We start from the raw sequence: 12,362 nt of genomic DNA on the forward strand, positions 1-12,362 counted from the left end.
GCTTATCCATTTTTGTCTGGGTTAGTGTCAGAAGTTTTCAATTGCAAGTCCTTCCAAGGCAGGACTGATGTCACTCCATCACTTTGAGAGTCCCAGGTTCCTCATCCAGGGAGCATTTCTTGAGTGCCTGTTATGCAACAGTTCTTGACTGGCACAGGGTGCTCTTACATCCAGAGATGGCAGAGAAGACATTTTTCTTCCAACATAAATATGTGCAGGAAATCAAAGCTTCTTTTGTTTAAATTTTCTTCTTTCTGTAACCTTGCCTTTCCCCTGTCTTGATCATGTAGAAAGAAAGGGAAAGGGAAAATTAGGCATTTAAAAAAAAAAAAATTTGAGTGTTTACTTGAAAGCTAAAGCTAAGGTCAATATAAATAGCTCCAAGCTAAAGTACTTGCCATTGTGTGTATGGCTATGTAGCAGACATTTGGTTGTGTTTGATTTTTTGTTTTCTTTTGCTTTAATCTTCTCATAGTTAGAAAACAAACCCAGTGCATTCTCCCAATTAGCACAGCTTCTACAACACTGCTTCTCTTATAGCCTCATGTTCTCCTTCCAACAGGCTGGAGGCACTCTAGCTTCTCACTCTCTGAAGCCTGTGAACCCCATGATATTTGCAGCCTGTTTAGGGAAACAGGAACTCAAAGATATCTATTAATCTTGGGAGCCTCCTATGTGTGCAGTGTATCTCTGTGGAATTATTCTTGGTATGCCTATATGGATATCTGGGGTATTTGCTTTCTGATATAAATCCTTTACATTTGTAGAGGTTTTACTGTACTTTGACATCCTCTAATCACCTATGCTGGACAGTATTGCCAACAGTAGGGAATGAAGTATAGTGAAAAGCCCAGGGACCAGGCCTAAGATGCTACCTACAAACCTTCTGACTGGAGCAAGTCACTCTTTACAACTCTCAGTAATTCTATCAGTTAAAGTGGGAGTAATAATGCTTTCATTCGCTTTACTTGATATAAATACAACTCTTTTAAAATTTCAAAGTGCCTTGCAAGTAATGGTTAGAAGGAAAAATAACATTTATTAGATCTCTTCTATGTGTGACAAGCTGTGCTAAGGCAATACTATTATACAAGGAGAGAGTCTTATCTATATATTCCTTACATGTGATTCTTGTATAATATATTAGCAGAGCATCCTAAACAACAAGGCAGTATCAGTTTTGCAGTTAAAACAGTAGATTTTGGAGCCAAGTAGACATGCATTCAAATTCTAGGTCTGCCATTTTGTGACTTTGTCATTTAACCTATTTTTCTCCTTCATAAAATGAAGCTCATAGTTTTTACTTTATGGAGGTTTGATAGAAATTAAGTGATATAACGTATGATAAAAGTATCTGGCACAGTGTGAGTATAAAATGAATTTATTAGTTAGGAATTTGTGTACCCTTCTACCACAAAAAGTGATTTCTACTTGCATTAGGTAAAATGTTATCTCCTCACTAGAGCTATTAATTCATAAAAGTGGTTTTTTTTATTATTTCATAAGCATGCCTTAATTTCCCATGAGAAAATCTAATTTCAGCCAACAACTTTTCCCACATCAACCCCTCCTATTGAGGAATGGGGTCTTTCTTCCCACTGTCTTCAAATCTGTGGCATCATCAACTTTTGGAGTAGCTAATAATTCTGTTCTAAGATTCACAGTCTGCCATAAGCTCTTGGCCAAAAGGCTCACTGGCATCTTGCTGTGCTGTTCCTGCCAGGTGGGACGGGGCCGAGTTCAAATCACATTGGGTCCCAGGGAACATGCTTGCCAGGGAGTTAGTAGGGTTTACACCTAAGCATGTGGACTTTGGAGACAGTCTGAATCCAAATCCTAGCTTTGCCCTTTATTCATTGTGGGGTCTTGAGAAAGTACTTAACCTTTTAAAGCTCCACTTTTTCATCTTTAGTACGTGGATAATAGCAACAGCCAACACTTGCTTAAGCTCTTTCCATGGGACAGGTTCTGTGCTCAATGTTCTACATGTACTAACTCATTTAAACTTACAGCTTTCTGAGAGGTACGGATTCTCCTTTATTTTTTCAGTTTTTAAATTATTGTACTAGGAACATTTAAGATGAGTTCTACCCTCTTAATAATTTTTTAGGTGTACAATATCGTATAGTAACTGTAGGCATAATATTGTACAGAAGATCTAGAACTTATTCATCTCACATAACTGAAACTTTATACCCATTGAACAGTAATTCTTAATTTCTCCCTCCCCCCAGCCCTTGGCAACCACCATTCTACTCTATGTATGTATGAATTTGACTATCTTAGATACTTCACATAAGTAGAATCTTATAATTTGTCTTTCTGTGACTGGCATATTTCACTTAGGACAGTGTCTTAAGGTTCAGCAGTGTTAACAGATACGGTAGGATTTCCTTCTCTTTTAAAAGGCTGAATACTTTTTCCTCTAGAGTTCTAATAGTTTCATATCTTAGGTTTAAGTCTGTTATCCAGCGTGAGTTGGTTTTTGTGAGAGGTGAAAGGTGTGGGTCCTGTTTTAGCCTTCTACAGGTGGCTATCCAGTTTTCCCAGCACCATTTATTGAAGAGGGATTCTTTTCCCCAGCGTATGTTTTTGTCTGCTTTGTCAAAGATGAGACGGCTATATGAGGATGGTTTTATATCAGGATTCTCACATCTGTTCCACTGGTCAATATTCCTGTTTTTGTGCCAATACCATATTGTTTTAATTACTACAGCTTTGTAGTATAGTTTAATATCTGGCATATTAATGCCTCCCATTTTGTTTTTGTTGCCTAGAATTGCTCTTGATATTCGGGGTCTTCTTTGGTTCCATACGAAGCGTAAAATTATTTTTTCTATATCTGTGAAGAATGCTGATGGGATTTTAATAGGTATTGCATTGAATCTGTAGATCAGTTTGGGTAGTATAGACATTTTGACGATATTGAGTCTGCCGATCCACGAGCATGGTATGGATTTCCATCTGTTTACATCCTCTGCTATTTCCTTCCTCAGTGTTTCATAGTTCTCCCTGTAGAGGTCTTTTACCTCTTTGGTTAAATATATTCCTAGGTACTTTAATTTCTTTGTTGCTATTGTGAAGGGAATTGAGTCTTTGATTTGGTTCTCAATTAGATTGTTGTTGGCGTATATGAATGCCTCTGATTTCTGTGTATTAATTTTGTATCCTGAGACTTTACTAAATTCATTGATCAGTTCCAGGAGTTTCTTGGTTGAATCCTTGGGGTTTTCTAGATACAATATCATATCATCAGCAAACAGTGAAAGTTTGATCTCTTCTGCCCCTATTAACTGAGTAGCACCTAAGTGGACACATAGGTGCTACAGTAATAGGGTATTGGGCAGGTGGGAGGGGGGAGGGGGGCGGGTATATACATACATAGTGAGTGAGATGTGCACCATCTAGGGGATGGTCATGATGGAGACTCAGACTTTTGGGGGGAGGGGGGGAAATGGGCATTTATTGAAACCTTAAAATCTGTACCCCCATAATATGCCAAAATAAAAAAAAATAATTAAAAAAAAAATATGCTAAGCGAAATAAGCCTGTCCAAAAAGGACAAATGCTATTTGATTCAACTTCTACGAGATGTATAGAGCAGTCAAATTCATAAGAAATAAAGTAGAATGGTAGTTTCCTGGAGTTGGGGGAAGGGGATGATGAGGGAGTTAATGTTTATTGGGTACAGAATTTCAGTTTAGGAAGATGGAAAAGTTCTGTAAATGGATGGTGGCAATGGTTACATAATGTGAATGTACTTAATGCCACAAAACTGTGCACTTAAAAATGGTTAAAATGGTAAATTTTGTTATGTATGTATTACTACAATAAAAATTATTGAAAAAAAAAAAAAAAAGGCTGAATACTATTTCATTGTATGTATACACCATGTTTCTTTACCCTTTTATCCATCAATGGACATTTCTGTTGTTTCCACATTCTAGCCTTGTGACTAATGCTGCAATGAACTTGGAAATGCAGATACTGCGTCAAGGTCCTGAATTGAAATGAGATGGGGATTATTTCTAACACCCATTTTACAAATAAAAAGAACACCAGAAGCATAGAGAGGTCAAATATATTTTTTGGGGGGGTGGTATACAGCTAGCAAATGTTCCAGCTGGGCTTCAATCCCACTGATGATTTGAGAAGATTGTGTTCTGAGTTCTGAAAGTGATAACATTTCATACTAACGTTTAACTTTTAACAGTGCTTGGCACCTCTAAACACAAAATAAATGTCAGCTAATTCTGTTAGCAAGGAGGCTATGCCTCTGGTTTAGTGCTTTTGTCCACCTATCTTGCATTTTCCTTGATTATCTTTCTGAAGAGTTGAAATTCTTTGTTATGAGACTGAACTCAGGCTCATTAAACAGATAAATTTGTATTAATGTTAATTCAAAAAAACCTATTCCAACCTTAGACTTCTGTAAACTCTGGCAAAATTTTAGTAGGAAGTTTTCCCCTTTCCTTCCTATTTTCTACCCTTTCTCTCCTTCTCACTGGCATTTCATTGATGTATTCACTGACCCTCCATCTCTAAATACAAATATTAACAATAAAGTCTTACTGTCTTGCACCAAAAAGAAAACCAAAGCTGCCACGTACTCTCTCAAATCAGGATTCTAATCCTTAGAGATGATATCTTAACTCTATCTGAATATGAACAAACTGTACTGACCCTCAGTATCCCCTCTGGAGGACATCAGAACACAGTTGTGGCCGTGAGAATTGCCACTGAGTCCTGAAATGAATATCAGTAAACTGGTCATGCCAAAGCAGAGCCTGAAGGGTCAGTGAAAGCTAATTGTGACTTGAGGGTCTTGCCTTGAGTGCATGAGACCAGGATCAGAAGCCCTTGCAAAGCTGGAGTATTACTTCCATACCAGTCTAGTTTGGGGACACTATTTCTTTATGGCTGTGGATGGAGCCCAGGAGTAAGAGGAGGATGCCAGAGCAAGCCTTGTAAGAGCTTCCAGCAGTCCTGTAACCGGAAGTCAATCCGCCATTCTTCTCTTATCCTCTGCTTCCTGGCTTGTGATTTTTCACTGCAGCAAGTATTCAGCTCCTTCCCTGTCACAGAAAATGTGGCTTTTCTTATCTGTAAGGTGTCTCAATTTAGTGAAAAATAGAATTGAGTCCACTGCCCACTCCCTGTTCCAGGACTGTTTTTCTCAAAATAGGAAATATATAATGTGTAGGCTGGGTGGCTAGAATTAGGTTGAATCAGTATGAAACAGGGAGATTTGTTTGCTTCAGAAAAAAATCTCCCACTGCCTTGGCTGGCTGCGGAATCCAGGACAAATATCTGGACTCAGAGCTGCAGAAATCAGACCATCCTGGTGGATTATTATAACAATGGTCCTCTCCATGGATTCCCACTTGCCCTTTTAACAAAGCCTTTGTGGCCAAACTGACATTTCTAGTTAAGATTTTGAAACCATTATATTTAATGCCATCTCATTGATTAGGTCAAAAGAGAAAAAAATAGACCTTCCTATGGAGATGGGCAAATCTTTTCTTCCTTTCTCTGCCTTTATAATGGACTTACATGTAAAGCTGTTTTCTAAATATGCAGATGAAATTAATCTCCTTAAGATGAAGAGAGGGAAAGTGGGAAGTGCAAAATGACATGGTTGCATCTTTGTGTGACTTCAAAACACTCATCTGGGTAAAGACACTACCAAATTTATTGGCATCCAGCTTTGGATTCTTATTTGCTTTCCACCTATTGGGTAATAAAGGATTAGATTTGTTTTCATTGCTTTAGGATACCACAGAGCAACAATGAAAATGTGAATCACTCCAACTCCAGCACAAAGTCTGGGAAGAAAGAAGGAAAAAAATCACTCACAATATTTGGAATTTCCAGTGCCCATAGTTGACAAATGGGAGGTTCACAAAGCCCAGTAGACATGTACATTTCTCCATGGGTGAAGGATTTCCATGGGACAGCACTCATCAAATGCAAATTAAAGTTGTACCTTCAGGAAGGAAACTTCTTTCCATGTCCCCAAATCTCTCAATCTGAAATCTCATTCTTCCGTTAAAAAAGAATTGTGCTTTGTGATTTATAAAGTCTGTTTCTTTTTCTTCAAGTTGAATGTTAATGTTCTGCCTTGTGCTCTTAACTTAATGGATATTCTCAAAACTGGCAGCTTTTCCTTCATGCGGGAAGAAGGAATAATTCTGAATTAAGAACACCAAAATAGGTTAAGGATACATTATGTCAGAGGCTGTAGATTGTTAACAAGCAAAGGAAGCGCAAGTCATAGAGTATAATACAATTAAGGGCAACTGGGTAAGACTGCCAAGCCATTTCATCCCAATGACTTCACCTGTTGATGCCAGAGGTGACCCTTTCCAGTCTGTCTAAAATTTAATAGAGCCCTAGGTGTTTTTCTAATTTCTGAGTGAACCACAATTAGCAAGTGTAGCAGATGCTGTGGTTGCCCTGCCTGGATCCCTTTACCAGGGCCATCCACCCTTCTCCAGCTGCTGTCAGTGTTGACTGCTAATGACACACAGCTGCCCCTTTTTCTAGAGCACTGCTGATGGCAGCTGCATCTCCCAGGGGGTTGTGATCCTCACCACAACCAAGGGCGGCCAATGATTGATGGATATGGGGCTACTAATGTCCCTGTTGCATTAAAGGAGAGAGTCATAATTAATTTTGTGGTGTGATCCTGTGGATCAGGTTAAGATTAGCCCTTCCATGAGAACACATCCTTGCTCTGCTCTTTCCTTTCCTGCTTCATACCTTCTCCTACTGGCTTTCCCTGAAGGGCACCCCTCCCATAAATCTCATGCACCAGAACTACTGTCTGAGTCTCTAATTCTAGACACTTCAGATAGTGAATTTTTCAATATATTTTAACTTATTTTTTTCCTGATGAATTCAATAACACAGTATCATCGTTAACTATAGTTCCACTGGAAAACAATAGAGTATTCTCTCTGAATTGTTAACATCTGTTCTTTTGACCCTTAATAAGCCCTTGTAACAGAAGAAGAAAAGTTCCTTTACTTCAGTAGTGTTCTCTGCACAGCCTTCATCCATCAGCTTACACGGAAAAAGCGTGGTTGGCAAAGGACCAAAGTCACAAAGGTTGGAAATTTGAGCTCTATGACTGATTCCTACTTGCCTCCTTCCAATTTTGTTAGTTTGTCTAGTATTTGACTCCATTTATAGCACTCCTCTTAAAAGCTTGGCTTTTCAAGTTAGAATAATGTCCTGCCACAATAGGAATAATTATTATGGCCTTAGTATATGGTAGTCATCTGGGTGACAAAATAAAAGATTTTCACTTGGAATCAAATAGTCCATCCAAGTCTGAAATGATATGTATTTTCTACGCCCTCTGTAATTACAAATGTGATTGTATAAATGTCTGAAAATCTGTTCTAGTTTTAAAGAAACTGGCCTACAGCCTGTTCCAATCCAGACACAAAATTCGCAGAATTTGAAGGTCTCCTTGTATCTGGACCAGCTAGTGGTAGGAGGGTGGGCTGATTCAGCAATTGGAAGAATGTTGATTCTAGCTGACAGTTGCAAGTTCTTGAGGAAATGTCAGATTGACCTGCTGCTTAGAAGAACAGAGCAGAGAGGTGATGCAAAAGGACACAAGGAATAGAAATATTTAAAGGAATTATTATTTCTGTTGGGTGGGGCAAGGATTCATGATTGCACAGTGGGAGGGTTGGAATCCTTCACCCACTCCAGAACTGTGCTTGTACCAAACATAATGTCCCAACGTGTGGACTGATGCACCAAATTGGATATTAGTCATTCTCAATACTATATTTGGGTTTAAAGAAATTGGCGCTTTGTTTCCATCATGTTATTGCTTATTTATAATCAATACCTTCTAATTAATTCTAAAACATTCTTAAAGCAAGCAAGTGCTTTCTATTTTCTGTTTAGATATCTGATGTTCATTTTGGTTCAATTTCTTCATGTTTACAAGTGATTTTTGCTGGATTTGTAGGATGTAAAATTGTTAGCATTTGATCTTTGAGTGGGATGCATCCATTTGAAGGTCAATGTTGAAAAGTCAGGAAATTGCTTTTAATTTTATATAATTTATGGTTCATTTGTAAAAGTCACAGAATTTCATATTCTAAGACATTTTCCTAGGATTCTGTTTCAAAAAGGCCACTGCCTCTTAAGAAAGATGAACACATTTTGTGGTTGTTGTTGAGTTTCCAGACAAAGAAGCTTGGAAATTGCCATTTATTATGGAAAAAGTAGAGGTAATTATTTTAGTTGCTAATATCTTTGTTCAAAATCCTTTTCCTGTCTGCCCTGTGATTGCCATACCACTTTCAAAGGTTAGATAACATAAGAAGTATCTCTGAAAATTGGGTACTTCCTGTCCCTCTTAAAAGGAGAGAAACAAAACTTCATGAGTCAAAAGAAAAATACTGACTTTCAGAAAATCTGAATTATTCTCTATTCTTTCCCCTATGATCCCAATGCATTTTATAACTGTCTCTATCTAAATGAAAAATCTGTTAAATTTTTAAAAACAAGAATAGTGGCACTGATAATCATCTTGTCTTTAAAGTTTATAATCAAGCAGTAACTGGAAATATAAAAATGAACTTCAAATTTTATATTTTAATGTATTATGCTATTAGAATGTTTTGTTCTTTAGTTTTTATATTTGTAAGATTTAATGAAAGGAAATTCAATGGTATTTGAAATTCTAAAGTCCCAGAAGAGTAAAATTTTGACTTTGATTAGCTTAAACATCTCTAGTAGTATTTTTATTTTAGAGTTGGAACCTGGCAAGGCAAAAAAAAAAAAAAAAAAAAAAAAATCAGTGGATAAAAGAAAGGACCCAGAATATTTGCATATGCTTATAAAGTGGCTATGTCATCTCTCTGAGTTGGCTTAAAGTTGATTTAAAATTTTAATCTTTTTCTTTGATTTTCTTTTCCTAATTAATTCTTTCCTATTTCTAGAAATAAACCATGATTCCTTGAACTAGCACTGGAACTAGAACTTCACTATTACACCTAACTTCTCTTAGTTGTTTGGCTAGTAATTATATGACCAGACTAACAGTTTAAGTGATTAAGGCAGAGTAATTACTTGTGAATAAGTATTTTCATAGATATAAGTGTGGGTGATATATGGAAAAATAGAACATTGGTGTAATGGAAGCCTTAAGCTAGAGTTAAACCTCAGGATAACCCATAATATATTTCAAAAATAACGTATGTTATTAACATGCATTTATATGATTTTAGAGCTGATTTTCTTCTATAATTAAAATGTCTGAGGCTAACCAAAATTAAAATTAATGACATAGTGTGGTCATTGTAAAGGTTGGTCAGTCTAGAAATAAGTCTTCCTTGCCATAGTTATTCACTAAGGAAGTAAGCTATATCTGAGTGGCTGAGAATTCTCTTCAAGCAGGAAAATGCAATAGCATGATAGATGACCACAAAAAATATGTAAAAGTACCTGTATCAGAGGGTCATTGTATCATAGAGCAGTAATTATTTCATTGTATATATAAAATATTTGCCAATTTAAGTCATGAAGATTCCCAAACCATGTAATGTGAAATCTACTGTAGCTGTACTGAGAAAGGATGAAACTGTATGTTGGAAAGTTAGCTGCTACCCTTTCTTAGGGCCATCCTTTGGATATATGCAGGGCCCCATGCAAATATTTTCCATGGGCCTCTGTCTATAAAAACAATTTGATTTTAAAAGTGTTACAAAGTTCATGTTTCAGAATAATGGGTAAAGTGGAGTTACTTACATATTTGTTTATTGTCCAGTCATTGCATGTAAAGATTTCTCGTATTAGCTAGTGGCTTGTGTCTTCTTGCTCTTCATTGTCAAATGCATGGTTCCTGGCTAATTTCCTATCTCCCACCATGTGAGAAACAGGTGGCAATGCTGTTATTATTCACAATGCCATGGCTCTTCAGATCCTGTTTGTATTGAAATGGTATAGATCTTCTTGCCTTTGCAGTTTTCTACTACCATTAATTTAATGCTGGTTACATCATTACTCATGAGGCTGCATCATTCATCCTGTCACTCAGGGTATGGTTTCCTTTGACTGTCTCAGAAGTTGTTACTATGCTTTGTTGATGACCACAAAGGCAAATTCCTGCGTATGCAGAAAAATGTGAATGATAAGTTGTTTTCTGGTCATGTTGAATTTACTGTTCAGAATTTTATAGCATAAACTTAGAATAATACATTTTTCAACTATGTCTTCTTTTAAACTCTTTAGACGGTGGCCACTGCATTCCTAGAATGTGTTCTCTTTTAATGCTGGTTAGCCTTATTCCTTCCACTACTTCTACCAGTGGGGAAGATACGTGAGACACCCATGGAGGATAAGCAGGGTGTGGTCCCATTGGTACAAGAACCGTCCATGCCTTGTAGCATGGCATCCCTTGTAGCCCAGTCTGGCAGGGTGCAACATCAACACATGATGTAAGGCAAGAGTGGAAATGATCCAAAAGATCCTGTGGGCATAGGAGAGCAAAGATCTTCAAAGCTCTTGGAAGAAATGGGCAAGGCCACATCCCCAGTCTGACCCATGGTATGGTGCCTGTGAAGGAAGTGGAGTGACAGCTCTGGATAGAGCACAGCGGCTGCCACCTTGCTCCCTTGGGCCTATAGACTGGAGGTGGCACTGTAGTCTGAAGAGCTATTGTATCAGCCCATATGCATGGCTCAAGCCCAGGGATTGGCAGAGCCATGAATTGTCCTGTGTCCCTCACCATTCCAAAGGCTCAATCTCATCCAATCTGTCACAGTCTCATACATATGAGTTTTCCTCCTGGAAGTTCTTTAGGGCATCTCATTTACTCCACGTGGGGTGGAGGCTTAGAGAGTGCTCTGTGGAGGAGAAATGAACATGTGGGTCCTGGTCTGGTCTGAGGCTTCCTGTCCACATAGCATTGCCACAGGGGTGGGTCCCAGGCACCAGTGAGGAACTTAGAAAATTTCTTGGAATGTGCTTTAAGGCATGGGGACCCCTGAGGTGCAGGCCCAAAACAGGGTTCCTGCTTGCCTGGGTCTAAGAGTAGTAATGGATTCCCTTTCTTCTTCTCTGTTGCTATTCATCTCACTAACAGTTGCCTTGTATATCTTGAGGCTTGTTCTTCAATTGCTGCTAAGTTGCCATAAAGTGCCCTTCTTGATGTCCCAGTAGGCAACCTTCAGAGATGTGCTTTTAGGATCTCCCTATGGCAGAGGTGAGGAAATTGAAGATTTTTCAGAGCAAATTACCACATTCTTCAAGCATTAACTAAATTTGTAAGCATTAGCAGTATGTGTAATAGTCCATTTCCATTTCAGAACAGTGGACAGATCTCTGAAGAGAAACTTTTAGCTCATGGACTCTTGACACAGAGAAAATGCTCGTGGAGATTGGGGCCATTATTATTGCTTACTGTGTTTTCATTTAAATTGATGAAAGCAGAGCAACTTGTCACTTCAGTAGAAAAATTGAATATATGAGTTTTGTGGAAGCTTCAGGAGTCACAAGTTATGACTAGTAATGTAAATGTATTTTTTAATGTCTAGTCCCATTCAAAGAACAATGAAAGGGAGTAGAAGTCTCTTTGTCTTTCTGTACTTAGAAGGAACAGATATGAAACATTGGTATTCTAAAGCCATAGATCAAACGTTGTAGTTTAAGAATTTCAGAATGACAATAATTAGAAAGAAATTCATCTTTTGTGGAAAGAGTAAACTTTTTATTTCTTTGATGTTGCTATGGAGAAAAGATGTGGTAATGGTCAGAGGATAGAACTTTATTTCTTCTCCAAAGCATAGATGAACTCCAGATTATTTTGGTTTAACTTTAATCTGATTTCTTCTGCTTTTCTGTTTTCTTTTTCTTCTTCATGGTCTTTTTTTAATGGCATCATTTCTTCACATGTGAAGAAATCCTGTTAAAATCCTCTTATGTTTAAATGGATCACTTCCTTCAGACATTGTTATTTAAATTTGCTTTAGAGTAAAATTAGTTGACTCTCTTCCAAAATAGGGACTCTTGGAGAACCCACCTGTTCTAAGAGAAGTAGGTGTTTCAGGTAGTACAATGAATGGGTTTGATGCAGGCTCTGTCCACAATTTAAAAATCCTTAGGAAATAACAAATAATCTCTCTATTTTAGGGATGATTCATTGCTAATCTCTTTGCTTATTCTTATGTAGCTATTAAAGAAATAAAAAGCTACTCCTATTTAGCTGTGATAAAGAACAGTGTTGATCCATACGTTTTGCTAAGGAAGGAGCCCTGGGAGAGATTAACAGAGGAAAGATATGATACTGTTCATTTAAATTCAAAGAGGAGATAGATGCTTATGCATCTTGTCTA

The sequence above is a fragment of the Microcebus murinus genome, chromosome 8 (genome assembly GCF_040939455.1).
Source record: "Microcebus murinus isolate Inina chromosome 8, M.murinus_Inina_mat1.0, whole genome shotgun sequence".
In the NCBI taxonomy this organism is placed as follows: Eukaryota; Metazoa; Chordata; class Mammalia; order Primates; family Cheirogaleidae; genus Microcebus; species Microcebus murinus.